Below are 15,967 nucleotides of genomic sequence, written 5' to 3'. Positions count from 1 at the left end.
TGCTGCTCCTGCTGACTCCATGGTTTGGTGCGGGCTTCTGTAAAGGCTTCTAGGAGTAGTGGGCAGAGGAGTCAGGCGCAGAGAGCAGGATAGTTCAAAACGTGGATCTTTATTCCAAGAACAGAGTAACGGTCACGCCATACATAAGGGCGCATAAATACCCAGTCCAACAAACAGGATGAAACTGTCCGGAAAAACGAAATCCACAATAATCCACACACCATGAACAGAAAAACAAGCCCGCACAAAAGCCGGAGGGCCTACCGGGTTTAAATAGCCCAAAACAAAACCCAAACAGGAAACAGGTGAAACTAATCAGACAAAACTAACTGAAAAGGGGATCGGTGGCAGCTAGTAGGCCGGCGACGATGACCGCCGATCGTTGCCTGAACAGGAAGAGGCACCATCTTCGGCGGGATCCGTGTACTTTTGATTGGCATTTGGTTGAGTTGTACATTCATTGTGAAATTAACAAAAAATGTAACCATGTCACTCGACTTAGGTTAAAAGTTGGGTGAAAAAAAAGACAAAATTCCCATAAGTTGTTGACTTTTTGCAAATCAAATTTGTTTTCCAGGTTGATTCAACATCATCACATTGAATTTCTTTCGGGGAAATGACATGGAAGCAACGTTGATTCAACCAGTTTTTGCCCAGAGGGTTAGGCCTAAATAGCACCATTGATGATATATGTGTGTCTCCCAGGTGGCTTGTGGCAAACTTTAAACTACACTTTTTATGGATATCGTTAAGAAATGGTTTTCTTCTTGCCACTTCCATAAAGGCCAGATTTGTGCAATATACGACTGATTGTTGTCTAATGGACAGAGTCTCCCACCTCAGCTGTAGATCTCTGCAGTTCATCCAGAGTGATCATGGGCCTCTTGGCTGCATCTCTGATCAGTCTTCTCCTTGTATGAGCTGAAGGTTTAGAGGGACGGCCAGGTCTTGGTAGATTTGCAGTGGTCTGATACTCCTTCCATTTCAATATTATCGCTTGCACAGAGCTCCTTGGGACGTTTAAAGCTTGGGAAAACTTTTTGTATCCAAATCCGGCTTTAAACTTCTTCACAACAGTATCTCGGACCTGCCTGGTGTGTTCCTTGTTCTTCATGATGCTCTCTGCGCTTTTAACGGACCTCTGAGACTATCACAGTGCAGGTACATTTATATGGAGACTTGATTACACACAGGTGGATTGTATTTATCATCATTAGACATTTAGGTCAACATTGGATCATTCAGAGATCCTCACTGAACTTCTGGAGAGAGTTTGCTGCACTGAAAGTAAAGGGGCTGAATAATTTTGCACGCCCAATTTTTCAGTTTTTGATTTGTTAAAAAAGTTTGAAATATCCAATAAATGTCGTTCCACTTCATGATTGTGTCCCACTTGTTGTTGATTCTTCACAAAAAAATACAGTTTTATATCTTTATGTTTGAAGCCTGAAATGTGGCAAAAGGTCGCAAAGTTCAAGGGGGCCGAATACTTTCGCAAGGCACTGTATATATATATATATATATTGTTCCTGTTCCCAAGAAAGCTAAGGTAACTGAGCTAAATGACTATCGCCCCGTAGCACTCACTTCCGTCATCATGAAGTGCTTTGAGAGACTAGTCAAGGGCCATATCACCTCCACCCTACCTGACACCCTAGACCAACTCCAATTTTCTTACTGCCCCAATAGGTCCACAGATGACACAATCACACTGCACACTGCCCTAACCCATCTGGACAAGAGGCATACCTATGTAAGAATGCTGTTCATTGACTACAGCTCAAGATTTAACACCATAGTATCCTCCAAACTCGTCATTAAACTCGAGCCCCTGGGTCTCGACCCCGCCCTGTTCAACTGGATCCTGGACGAGACCGCCTACAGGGAGGAGGTGAGGGCCCTCGGAGTGTGGTGTCAGGAAAATAACCTCATACTTAATGTCAACAAAACAAAGGAGATGATCGTGGACTTCAGGAAACCGCAGAGGGAGCATCCCCCTATCCACATCGATGGGACAGTAGTAGAGAAGGTGGAAAGGTTTAAGTTCCTAAGTGTACACATCACGGACAAACTGAAATGTTCCACCCACACAGACAGCGTGGTGAAGATGGCTCTCACAATAGCACATGGTAGAAGTCAGTGACACATATCAAAGCCAAGCAGGTCTGGGCTTGGTTAAAACACTGAAAGGATAGCTGTAGATAGATCAACTCTCCAGTAGGAGGTGCTGCCTTAGCCTATTATATTCTTATGTTGGATATTACTCTGAAGATCTGACGTTGTTTCAAAGGTACATCTAGGTTTGTCTAATTTGAAAATTGGTTACCTTGATGTCCCGTGGTTGAACTTTTACCCTCAAAACAGCAGTTGCAAACTTTGTTCAAAGTTAATGTATTTTCCACATAGATTCCATGTCAACAATACATTGACAAATTACGTTGAAACAACCAGTTTGTGCGCAGTGGGACATCTTGTTCTGTCATATGGGACTTTTCAAATGTAGCCTAGTACAGATACAAGTTCCACTCTTGTGAGATCTGGATGAAAAAGACAAGACAGTAATGTGCACAGTGCCATTTTTAATATTACATCAAACTTTTTTTCCCCTTCTTTCTTTTCTGGAAAAAAACGTGTCTCTGTAGCAAGAGGATACATCAGCTCATCAGAGTAGCTGATTAATACTGATTAAAAATAGCTCTTGATTGTCTTCACACCCAGAGTTAATACTTGGTGGAAACAAGTTTGGCAGCCATGACAGCTGTGAATGACTTTGAATGCGATTCCATCAACTCTTAGGGCAACATGTATCCATTGCTTTTGTCAAAATTGCTCACGTTTAGTACATTTGGTTGGGAATCATTGATGGACAGCAATATTCTAACTTTGTCTCAGATTTTCAGTCAAAGTTTAAGTCAGGACTGAGACTAGACCGCTCAGGAGCAATCTTGGACAGACATTCTGGTGTGTCTCTGGCATTAATGACATTGTGTAATTATCCCACTGAACAATTCGTTTTCAAAAGACTGAGGGGGTTTTTCCTCTAACGTTTTACATGGGCTTTGCTCCTTTCATATTTCTTTTGATCCTGACAAACTCCCCAGTGCCTGTTGGAGACAATCATACCCATAACATGATGCTGCCACCATAATATTTGAAAATACAGATGGTTTACCTCTGTGTTGTGTAATATTGGATTTGACCCAAGCCTGTAGTTTTTAATCTAGGCCAAAATTAATTTATTTGCCATGTTGTCCTTCAGTATTACTTAACAGCCTTATTGCAAACAGAATAGATGATTGAGCTGTTTTTTTTACACAGGCTTCCTTCTTTTCACTTTGTGATACTGGCCAGTAATGTGGAGTGAATGCAATGCTCATGATCCTCTGTTTTTTCAAGGATCGTGGTGGCAGCATCATGTTATGGGTATACTGATCACCAGCAGGGACTGGGGAGTTTCTCAGGATCAAAATAAATATTAAAAAGGTGGAAAGCACAGATACAATTTTTGCAGAAACCCTGCCTTAGTCTTCTGAATATTACATATCTAATGCCAAAGACACACCAGAATGTTTTTCTAGTAGGTGCTGAGTGCCCCTGAATGGCTCAGTCTCCTGACTTGAAAATCAGACACAAGGTTTGAATATTGCTGTCCATCAATTACTCCCAACTAAATATACTGAGCTTGACTATTTCTTTTCTGGTACTTTTGACCCATTTTTCTTCCTAAGTTCATGATATCCAATTGGTAGTTACAATCTTGTCCCATTGCTGCAACTCCTGTACGGACTCAGGAGAGGCTGCTTCTTGACACACCATTCAGCTGGTGACCGAAGTCACGTCAGCGTGCATGTTGCCAGCCACCACAAGGAGTTGCTAGAGCACAATGGGACAAGGACATCCCAGCCAGCCAAATCCTCACCTAACCCGGACAACGCTGGGCCAGCCGGCCAAATCCTCACCTAACCTGGACAACGCTGGGCCAGCCGGCCAAATCCTCACCTAACCCGGACAACGCTGGGCCAGCCGGCCAAATCCTCACCTAACCCGGACAACGCTGGGCCAGCCGGCCAAGCCCTCACCTAAGCCGTGCGCCGCCTCATGGGTCTCCCGGTCGTGGCCGGCTGCAACACAGTCCGGGATCGAACCTTGATCTGTTGTGACGCCTCTAGCCCTAGTGCCTTAGACCGCTGTGCCACTCAGGAGGCCCTGAGCTTGACCAATTTTGACAGAAACAATGGGTATATGTTGCCCTAAGAACTGTGCAAAGTTGGTAGAATCTTATTCAAAATGATTCACAGCCGTAATGGCTGCCGAAGGTGCTTCCACCAAATATTAACGCTGGGATGTGAAGACATACCCAAACAAGACATCTTTGTTCTTTATTAATTTGAAAATGTTCTATCATTTTTCTTTCACCATGAAAATGTGGAGTAGGTTGTGTACACTGGTAAGAACAAAAATCTAATTGATTCTGTTGTTAGATTTAATTTCAATGCAGGCAAATGTAAAGACTGTGCAAGGGGTGTGTTGACATTTGCTAGGCAGAGTAAGACAATAAGACCATGTGTCAGAGTAATACTAAGCATATTAGTAGTTAGGATATTATTCTGTACATGTCCCATACCCCTCATTGAGTCCATGGAACATTTCCTCAGAGTCACATTACATTATCTATGCTCAGTGGTGGAAACAGTACCTAATTGTTATACTGGAGTAAAAGTAAAGAAACATTAATAGAAAATGACTTAAGTAAAAGTGAAAGTCACCCAGTAAAATACTACCAAAAAAAAACCTTAAGTAAAAATACTTTAAAGTAATAACATAAGTACTTTAAGTCACTGTCTATGTATGCTAAAGCTGTGGTGACAACTAACTGCCGATTCTTCAAAAAAGAATCCAACCGATACTCTAGCGTCCCCCTCCAACTTTTCCTCACCAGGAGCATCCCAGCGTCCTGGTGGACCAAGTCAGTCCTATAGCTCAGCACTCCCCTATGTGCCACCCCTCTCCCTGCTGAATGAGCCCTATAAGCGACAGATGTTACTAGGGCAACAGTTGGTATTGAGAGGGACGGGCTTAAGGGGCCATCTGTCCAGGGTCAAGGTTTGAAAAGATGAGGCAGAAACAAATGGTGGAGGTGGCACGTTCAGGAAAACCCAACGGCAAGTATTTGGGAGGATAAAAATCAGGAAACATTGTTATTCTGTGGGTTGTTCAATGCGTGCCTTCTTTCAGTCATGATTGCCCCTGGGGAGTTAGGGTCTAGAAATTGTCTCAGAGTTAACACAAGCAGCCCAATTCTGATCTTTTTTCTACTGACTGGTCTGTGGACCAATCACACCAGATGTTTTCGCAGATATTTTTTCAGAGCTGTTCTGATTGGTCAAAAGACCAATTAGTGAAATGAACGATCAGAATTGGTCTGCCTTTGTAAATGCAGCCAGAGTAGCGGTGCTGATCTAGGATCAGGTCCACCATGTCCATACAATCTTTTTAATTATGATGTAAAAAGCTAAACCTATCCTAAAATCAGCACACCTACTCGAAGTTGCTTTGTAAATATGGGCTGGTGAACTTAGTATATATCTGTGACATAATATTGGAAAACAGGGCTACTCCAGTGTGAAGGCACCACCTTGTGGTAAGAGGCAATACTGCATAACATTTGAGAAAATACTCTAATACTTCATTAAAAGGTATAAAATAGAACAACTTTATTAATTCACACCAAAATATTTACAGATAAGAAAAAAAACACACTCCTTAATGTCAACTACATTATAGGTGCCTCATCTCCATAAATGGCAATCATCAGATACAAAGTCTTCCTCTGCAACAGTAGAAATGGCATGCGATTGACACGGGTAAACTACAAGTAACACACAGTTTAGGTCTCCATAAGTTAACTGAAATTGGCCCCAACCCTACAGCAAGTATCAAATAGCTTTGTGAACTTAAAGAAAATATATAAAAGCACAACTTTCAGTCAAGGCATGAGCGTACACACAGCAGGAAAACACAAGGGCATTGTGCAACGCATGTCTATCAAGTATATGCCTTGAATGAGAAGATGCAGGCGTACATGATGTGTATGACATGGGCATTGTGCAACGTGTGTGATGCTGCAATGTATATGACGTTTATTCTTTACGATGTGTCCCATTTGGGGACAATACAGTTTCTTATATAGGAAACTGTAAAAAAATATATATAGGGTAGGGTTGGTGACTTGCAATGTAGATGTGCAGTCTCTCCTGCTCCAGGTGATAGAACTCAGCCCCAGACAGCTCCCCAACGTCTTTCCTTATGGCCAGGAAGCCACAGTTAGGACAGCGTTTGATATGCTTGGACCTAATGACACCTGAGAGCGAAGACAGAGACATGTAGGTCATTAAAGACTCAACTATTATCACAGCGTCAACTCTAATGCACATTTCAAAAGGTGTAGTGTTTCAACTGAACAACAATGGTATTGAATCCAATGTGAATGGCGAGGAGGATTTGATGGCGACTCGTACAGTTAGGGCACACAGCAGTAATAACTCCGGGCTCTGGTTCTAGCGGAAGTGTAAGGACCATACTTACTATGGGTTGTCCTCAGGCTCCCAGCACTCCAGCTCTCTGAGACAGAAGAAGCAGCAGGCCACATCAGGCTCGTTCTCACTTGGGCCGTGGATAAACCCTGCCATCTGCGAATAGACTCACTGTCAAGCCACAAAATAGATCTTACCATAGGCCTGTGGGTTGGTGCCCATCAGCTGTGGTATCAGTAACGGATAGTAGGCAGAAACTAGAGCCCAGTGTTTTTTCTGGTCCGGGAAAACTCCTGGCCCTGGAGATAGCCTGTATGAACAACGACATAATCCATAGACCTTTGGTACATTAGGAGAGGAGCTGGAGCTTAAAAGCCCTAAAAAGGCTGAGATCCTCTGAGTCCATAGAAGAACTTAGCTTTATATTTTTGATGTATTTTCCATTAAATGTTTGCCCAGCCCACATGCTCACACGCTCCATATATCTAATATATACAATAACTATGTATTCATACTATCACTCTCCCATTGCATGGAATGTCCACCGCCCTCATGTCTGCTAAAATGCTTTATCTGGTTCTTCAGTGATTGACGGAACAGACAAAGTTAACTTTAATTCTTTACAAGTAAAGACCAAAAAACATCCAACCTATTACATGGAATGTCCATGGGCTCCATGATGAAAAAAATAAGCATATGGCTCTTGAACACTTAAAAAGATGGTCAGCTGATGTGGTTTTCCTCCAAGTTACACTTAAAAGGAGAAATCTGTGTTGGAGAGGCCTATGCTGCCACCTACCTTAACAACAGCAGAGGTGTTCTGATAAATCCCAGCACACGGACCAAGAAGGCCGTTTTCTAATGTTGAGTTGTACCTTACATGGTGAAAAAAAATCATTGATTTCATTGTATATCCCACCAGGGGCAAATCTGTTTTTTTTTTAGATAGAATTAAAGCTATATTAGATCAAACTATTATTTTAGCAGGCAACCTAAACAATACATTTGATAAGATTGACAGACGTAGCAATAAAAAAGGCAAATTCAATGAGCCTCAAAAAAGGCAGAAAAACGTAATCTCTACAAATAATTTACAGGACACCTGGAGATAACTACAAGAATTGACTACATTAGCCCCCCCCCCCCCCATGATATAGTGATATTGGATCATTCTCTGGAATCATGATTAATTATACTAATAGAAAATACACATAGTGACAGAATATGTAGAATGAACAGAGTGCATCTTCAAGACCCGAAATGTATTAAATACATACATGAAATAATTAAAACCTTTGCCTTTACAAGTGTAGACATAGAGAGAGAAAAGCCAAACCCCAATATAATTTGGGAAACTTTTAAGGTCGTGCATTAAGGGAATGATAATCTGATACTGAGAAAAAGTTACATCTGAGTTAGAAATAAAAATACAAATAAATCACTATGGAAGATAATACAATTTCTGAACTCAAGCAGAAATATGATCTTTTACTTTTGAAGAGAGCCAACAAATACAGGTCAAACTCAAATAAAACCGATTACTTAACGATTAATATACCTGGTGAACATCTCACAGCCCTCGTCAAAAAACAAATACACGCCAAACCAGTTATAATTTTAAAAGACAAGGATACATATGCATTAATTAGAAACGTGATTAATGACAATTTTAAAATCTTCTATGAAAATGATCAACAGACAAAAAATAATCACTAAAAACAGAGATCACCCCAAAATAAATATTAGATGCTGTTAAAACAGTATTTACATAAATGACCACACACACGTCACTCAATTCAGCGCTTCCTAGTTCCATGAATCAAACAGTTATTTCAGTTATATTAAAACAAGGAAAATATTAATAAATTGTGACAATAAAATAATAACAAAGCTCATAAGCAATATAATGGCAAAAGTCTACCAGACTTGATATATCAAACAGGCTTTATTAAAAATAGACACTCAAACAAATACAAGAACATGTTTCAGTTTAAATGCAAAATATAGATTCATCAATGATGGCTGTTGATGCCGAAAAGGCTTTCGAATGGCATTTTCTATTTAAAATTTTGGAAGGTTTGAACTCTCCAGCTGAAATAATACATTTAATAAAATTATTATATAAATGTCCTAAAGACATAATATACACAAATACATTATCTGATGAAATTGCTTTAGAAAGGGGGGCAAGACAGGGATGTCCCCTCTCCCCTTTTGTCTCGACTTCCTCCGAAGTTGGTGCCTCTTCCTTGTTCGGGCGGCGTTCGGCGTCACTGGCTTTCTAGCTGCCACCGATCCACGTTTCTTTTTCCATTTGTTATGTCTTGATTGTACACACCTGGTTCCCATTACGTTATTATTATTTCCCTATTTATCCCTCTGGTTCCCATGATGTTTTTTTTGCGTGATTGTTTCTTGTTTCGTGTTAGTCTTCTGTGTTATGATGTGTTTTCTCTGCGTGGCATTTATGGCTGTTTATTTTTCAGAGTAAAGTACATTATTTCACTCAGTTCTGTGTCCTGCACCTGACTCCGTCCACACCTCTGCACACTGACACTTGACACCTTTCTTGTTTGCGCTGGCAATTGAACCTCTTGCAGAAACGATTAGACAGGACCCAAACGTAACACGTATCAGTATTGGAAAAAAATAATATAAACAAAAACTTCTTCTTTGCAGAAGAATATACCTGACCAACATTGAAAACTCAATGCCCCCCTTGCTAAAAATATTTTCAGTATACTATAAAAAATCTCAGGATATAACATTTACATGGATTTTGTTTTTAATAATGGCAACAGGAAGAGGAAAAAGAATAACTTGTCATCTAAAGCTATCCTTTAAGTGCACAACAAAAAATATAAAATACTTTGAATGCCTAAAAGGCTAGGGGTCCCGATAGCGGGACAACCTCCGGTGAAACTGGAGGGTGCGCAATTCAAATAAATAATCATAACAATTATGGATATTAAACATTTAGGTACATACAAGTGTCTTATATCGGTTAAAAGCTTAAATTCTTGATCTAACTGTCTGATTTACAGCAGGCTTTACAGCGAAAGCATGTCATGTGATTGTTTGAGGACATCACCACACATCAAAATATTTTTCCAGCAGCCGGCCGCAACCGGGAGGTCCGTGGGGCTACGCACAATTAGCCTAGCGTCGTCCAGGTTAGGGAGGTTTTGGCCGGTAGGGATATCCTTGTCTCATCGTGCACCAGCGGCTCCTGTGGCGGGCCGGGTGCAGTGCGCACTAACCAAGGTTGCCAGGTGCATGGTGTTTCCTCCGACACATTGGTGCGGCTGGCTTCCGGGTTGGATGCGCGCTGTTTTAAGAAGCAGTGCGGCTTGGTTGGGTTGTGTTTCGGAGGACGCATGGCTTTCGACCTTCGTCTCCCTCTCTCGCTCTCTATATATATATATATTTATTTATTTTCCCACTGGCACAGGTTTCATAAATTCACAAATAGCAATTAAATATTAATTTACTTTTTGAAAATGTTCCTCTGATTTGTCATCCAAAGGGTCCCAGCTACAATATGTAGTGTTGTTTTGTTAAATAAAATCATTCTTTATATCCCAAAAAGTCAGTTTAGTTGGCGCCATCGATTTGAGTATTCCACTCTTAATCCACTTGTTCAACATGCAGAGAAAGGAATGCAAAAAGCTACCTCTAAACTTTGTTAAAACAAGTCAAAATACATTTCTATTACATTATCAGATATTCTAAAATGTAATTAAACTATAATATTTCATATGGAAAGTAGTATGTTCTATAGGAAAGCAATATTAGCAGGTGCGCGTCCTCTTCGTCGCGCGCGCATACACTGATTTCCAAGTCTGAGTTCCTGTACTAAAACAAATTATTCTTCCTTGTTTTGGGAGAAACAAGCCAGAAACCTTGCACAAAGACTACTGACACTAGTGGAAGCCATAGGAATTGCTGGGAGCTAGATTACATTTTTTTCCTATACGTTCCATTGAAAGAGCATGGGCTTTCAAGAAAAGAATTCCGGTTGGTTTTTTTACTTTGGATTTTCTCCCTCCATATCTATTGTGTTATAGTCTCCTTCATTGTTTTAAAATTTCTACAAACAGAAGAGTGTTTTCTTTCCAATGTTACCAATTATATGCATATCCTGGCTTCAGGGCCTGAGCAACAGGCAGTTTACTTTGGGCACGTAAGTCAGGTGGAAATGGAGAAAAATACCCTAGCCTGAAGAAGTTTTAGCTTGGGTCAAACATTTCGGGTAGCCGTCCACAAGCTTCCCACAATAAATTGGGAGAATTTTGGCCCATTCGTCCTGACAGAACTGGTGTAACTGAGTCAAATTTGTAGGCCTCCTTGCTCGCACATGCTTCTTCAGTTCTGCCCACACATTTTCTATAGGATTGAGGTCAGGGCTTTGTGATGGACACTCCAATACCTTGACTTTGTTGTCCTTAAGCCATTTTGCCACAACTTTGGATGTATGCTTGTCCATTTAGAAGACCCATTTGTGACCAAGCATTAACTTCCTGACTAATGTCTTGAGATGTTGCTTCGATATATCCACATAATTTTCATTCTCATGATTCCATCTATTTTGTGAAATGCACCAGTTCCTCCTGCATCAAAGCAGCCCACAACATGATGCTGCCACCCCCGTGCTTCACGGTTGGGACGGTGTTCTTCGGCTTGCAAGCATTCCCCTTTTTCCTCCAAACATAATGATGGTCATTATGGCCAAATAGTTATATTTTTGTTTCATCGGACCAGAGGACATTATCCCAAAAGTACAATCTTTGTCCCAATGTGCAGCTGCAAACTGTAGTCTGGCTTTTTTAATGGCAGTTTTGGAGAAGTGACTTTCAGGTTATGTCAATATATGACTCGTTTTACTGTGGATATAGATACTTTGTAATTGGGATTGATTTGCCCTTTTCGCACCAAGGTACGTTCATCTCTAGAAGACAGAACGTGTCTGCTTCCTGAGTGGTATGATGGCTGCGTGGTCCCATGGTGTTAATACTTGCGTACTATTGTTTGTACAGATGAACGTGGTACTTTCAGGCGTTTGGAAATTGCTCCCAAGGATGGACCAGACTTGTGGAGGCCTACCATTTTTTTCTGAGGTTTTGGCTGATTTATTTTGATTTTCCCATGATGTCCAGCAAAGAGGCACTGAGTTTGAAGGTAGGCCTTGAAATACATCCACAGGTACACCTCCAATTGGCTCAAATGATGTCAATTAGCCTATCAGAGGCTTCTAAAGCCATGACACAATTTCTGGAATTTTCCAAGCTGTTTAAAGGCACAGTCAACTTAGTGTATGTAAACTTCTGACCCACTGGAATTGTGAAACAGTGAATTATAAACAAAATAATCTGTCTGTAAACAATTGTTGGAAAAATTACTTGTGTCATCCACAAAGTAGGTGTCCTAACCGACTTGCAAAAACTATAGTTTCACAAGACATTTGTGAAAAACTAGTTTTAATGACTCCAACCTAAGTAAACCTCCAACTTGAACTGTACTTCCATGACAAAATTCTAGAGCAATTTTGGACTTACCAATGTAGATATTGTCAAATACATGCAACTTAAAAGTTTCATAACACAAAAGGTCCATTAAAATATTCTGGAAATCAGAGCAATCTTGAGGGAATCCTATATAAATCCGAAAATGATATATGATAGGTAAGATATACAATACCTTGCAGAGAGTCTATCCTACTGACAATCTCTTAGAAACAAATATAAACTGTTGTGGTACCAAGACTGATTGACACAAGATGGAGAGAATGTTGGAATATAAATAACGAAATTACAGTTAACGAACGTTTAAGCTTAATCCAGTATAAACTAAAGTACAGAAGACGACGACATTGCTGATGTTTTGAATGGCTTCTTTGCTGAGGCATGACCAAGCCCCACACCTCTTGCCATCTTCCCCCTGCCCATACCTACATGGTAGGTTGAGCTGTGCAGCATTGGCCAGATAAAGCAAGCTCTGACCAGACTCAGCCCACGTAGAACGTGTGGGCCTGATGGCATTCCAGCCTGGCTACTAAAAATAGCATTCAGAAGATATAGCCCCTGTCATCAAACACATTGTTAACAATCTTCTGCTGCACGGAAGATTGTCAATGTGTGTCCCATACCTAAAGTGTCAAACCCACGTACAACGAGTGACTGGAGGCCCATCTCTTATAACTTCATGTCTCGGAAAAATCCAGGAGAGCTTCATCATGAAAAAAACTAATGCTGACAGTTCTGTCTGAGTGCATGAATCAGTATGCCTACCTCCCAAAGTCCAGCACTACTACCGTCCTTGTGAAAGCCACACACTCCTGGCTGACAGCTGCAGACTCCAGAGAACCAACAATGGCGAGGGTGTTGCTGATGTCCAAAGTGTTTGATCAAGTAGATGACTCAAAGCTACACCACCGGAAGAAGGCAGAGGGTGATGGCAAATGGTAAATTTTAGCCCTTGGTCAGAGGTCACCTCTGGTATGCCACACGGGGGCATGGTCTCACCATATGTTTCTCCTTCACATGTCCACCCGAAAAGTTGTCTTTAGGGACACTCTGGACACTGGGTATGAAGACGATGTAGGGATGTCCTTAGCCAGCATCCTGGTGGACACTTCCATGGGCTTGGAGGCAAAGAAGCTGGAAGAGTGGGCCACATCAGCAGTCAGTAAGGAAGGCTTCAAAACGCCTGCACATTTTGACTGTTCTTGCCAGAAATGGTCTACCCACTGAAGATCTGGTCAGAGTTTACACTCTGACCAGAATGGCAGGAATGGCCAAAAGGTTGACTTGCTGGCTGACGGAGGAGGAGAAAGTTCTCAGGCCTTGTCTGGAATATGGTGGTGCTGTTAGTTGGATGCAACAAAAAGCAGCAGGCCCAATTATACAGGATGCAGAGGAGGGCCTTGAGGATCATCTCCAGAGGTGGAGCAGTCCAACCACAGCTCCCGTCTCTGCAGAGCAGGCGAGAGCAGGCTGCAGTGCACCTGGTGAAGGACATGCACACTCTTAACCACCCACTGAATGATCTGCTCCCGCAGGCTCCTGTGAAACAGCCACAAATCGTGCTATATAACTGCCCATACGAACCACCTGAGAAATTGTACATTTTACATCACATTTTAACATTTCAATTTTCATCATGAAAAATGTACTGTAATGTTTCAAGAGTTCTGTATTCTATTTATGTCACATATTATGTGTTATGTATTTAAATCAGTATTAATGCAATTCTTAGTAATGTAAATTCTGCATTTCTTCAGTTTTATCTGTGAGCAAGAGTAAATAAACTCAAACTCAGAATTTATCATACAATCATCTTGAAAAAAAACAAATATTTAACCAGAAATAAACTAATCCTCCATCGTTAACACAATGATAAGGCCAAATGCTTTGTTATCTAAGTGAGTGGGCGATGGAGAGAAACCAAATGGTGTAGTTTGAGGCCATGTTGGCGGAGAGTGATACGGGTGCTGGAGATGGGGTTGGGAGCAGGTAGGTCTGGGCTGGGTGATGTCGTTGATGTTTGTGTGCATTTGTTTGTATGCTGTTGTTGGTATGTGCATGTTTTGAATTGTAAAAAATAAAAATAAATAAAAAAGATCGGGAACCAAAGTGAGTTTTCTTTGGCTGTTTGAGGGTTAACTGTAGGTAACGAAACAGGAAATGTGCACAAGATAAAATTAACTAATAAACTACCTCTATGTGGTGTGGTCAGGGTTAAGTGTACGTAGGTAATAGTGCAACTGGTACAGTATGTGGTCTAGCTGTAAGAGGGTTATGACTAACGTCCAGACCACTACTGTATGTTGTCTGTCTGTTTGAGGGTTAAGTAACATGGTAACATAGCAGGGGCCACAGTATGTTGTGTGGCTGTATGAACCTACAATATGTGGTGTGTTGGTACTTCCAGGGAGCCATCACCACACCGTTTATCACCAGAAGCAGAGGGAGGGGTAGGTCAGAGGAGGGTCGAAGAAACCTCACCAGACACCCAAAAACGAAACAAAATCTAGCACCTGCTTAGCAGTAAATCATAACATACTGTCACAGTGGACACATATATTCATACACAGACCAGCTGGGAAGGGTCTGGCTCAAACGCAATAGTAGTTTTTATGAAATAGTGTTATCTTGTAACGAATTCAATAAACGTCTAATATAAAATAGCATAATGTCCAACTCCTATGGAGGACGAGTACACGCCCATGTCTATTATAGCAAATATAGGGTCATCATTGGGTGTGTCCTAATAATATCTCATTTCTGAAGTGTGCACTTGTTCACTACTTTCCACAAATGTAAAAACATTGGATTGGTGGAGGGATGGGCTTGGCATGGGCTAGATTTCTTATACCGGTAATTTCCTTTTAAATCAGTAAAGGGAAGTGAACAAGTGCACACTTTAGGAGGAAGAAGAGATTATTGCGTTCCCTTTCAGTCAGTCAACTTCTGTACAACATACTATAATTATACTGTGGGGAGTTGCACTCTTGCGACTTCAGTTGAAGGATCTACAATTATGACTGACAAGGCAAATTAAATCCGTTCCTCACCCTGCCTTCCACATTCCCTTGGATTCATTCCGCTGTTTCACATCGCTAAAACAAACAAGCAACTGAACAACTAGACTGTCTTACATTGCACCAACTAAACCGTCCCATAGTGGACATGGTGTCCTGAATGTTGTACTTGTTCTCATACGTTTTCTAATCACAAACAATGAGTTGGTGGCTGCCTGGGCGTGGGGTATGTGGTGGCTGCCTGGGCGTGGGGTATGTGGTGGCTGCCTGGGCGTGGGGTATGTGGTGGCTGCCTGGGCGTGGGGTATGTGGTGGCTGCCTGGGCCTGGTAGCTCCTGTGTGTTCTGTCACCGGTTACAGAGGCTACTCGAAAAGAGAGGGTGGCCAGGTTCAGTGGGCACGCTCCGCCACCTGTGTCTACCATTGGTCAAGCACCGCTTGCCTCTCTTCCAAGACTTGTTGATGAAGTGATCTGGTCCTACGTGGACTTTGGAGTCCAGGCTAGCTAAACTAGCATTCCCCTGGCCTTATGGCAACCCCATTCCTATTTTCAGTTCCTGGAGTTGGGGGGGGGGGGAGTGAAGGAAACTGGGTTTGCGTGCCCCTGCGATGAAGAAGCAGTCCCCCGAGCACTTGGCTGGGGTAACCCTTGGGGTGCGGGGCCTTGGCACAGATCTGAGTGACTAGTGCACCCCTCAGCAAAAAAATAACTGTGACGACAGTGTCCCAACGTTTGGTAAACGGGGTACTACATCAGCCATTGCCAGAGCCCCCTGTGCCTGTCAAGGGTCCAGGCTTCATTGCTGATTCCTGCCTGTAGCTCACTAGTCCCTATAAGATATCTAGTGATACTGGTTATGGGCTCTATAGGAAATGAGTTGTGGTAGCAGAGTCA

The sequence above is a fragment of the Oncorhynchus masou genome, chromosome 33 (assembly GCF_036934945.1).
Source record: "Oncorhynchus masou masou isolate Uvic2021 chromosome 33, UVic_Omas_1.1, whole genome shotgun sequence".
NCBI lineage: Eukaryota > Metazoa > Chordata > Actinopteri > Salmoniformes > Salmonidae > Oncorhynchus > Oncorhynchus masou.
This window is presented reverse-complemented; position numbering follows the sequence as displayed.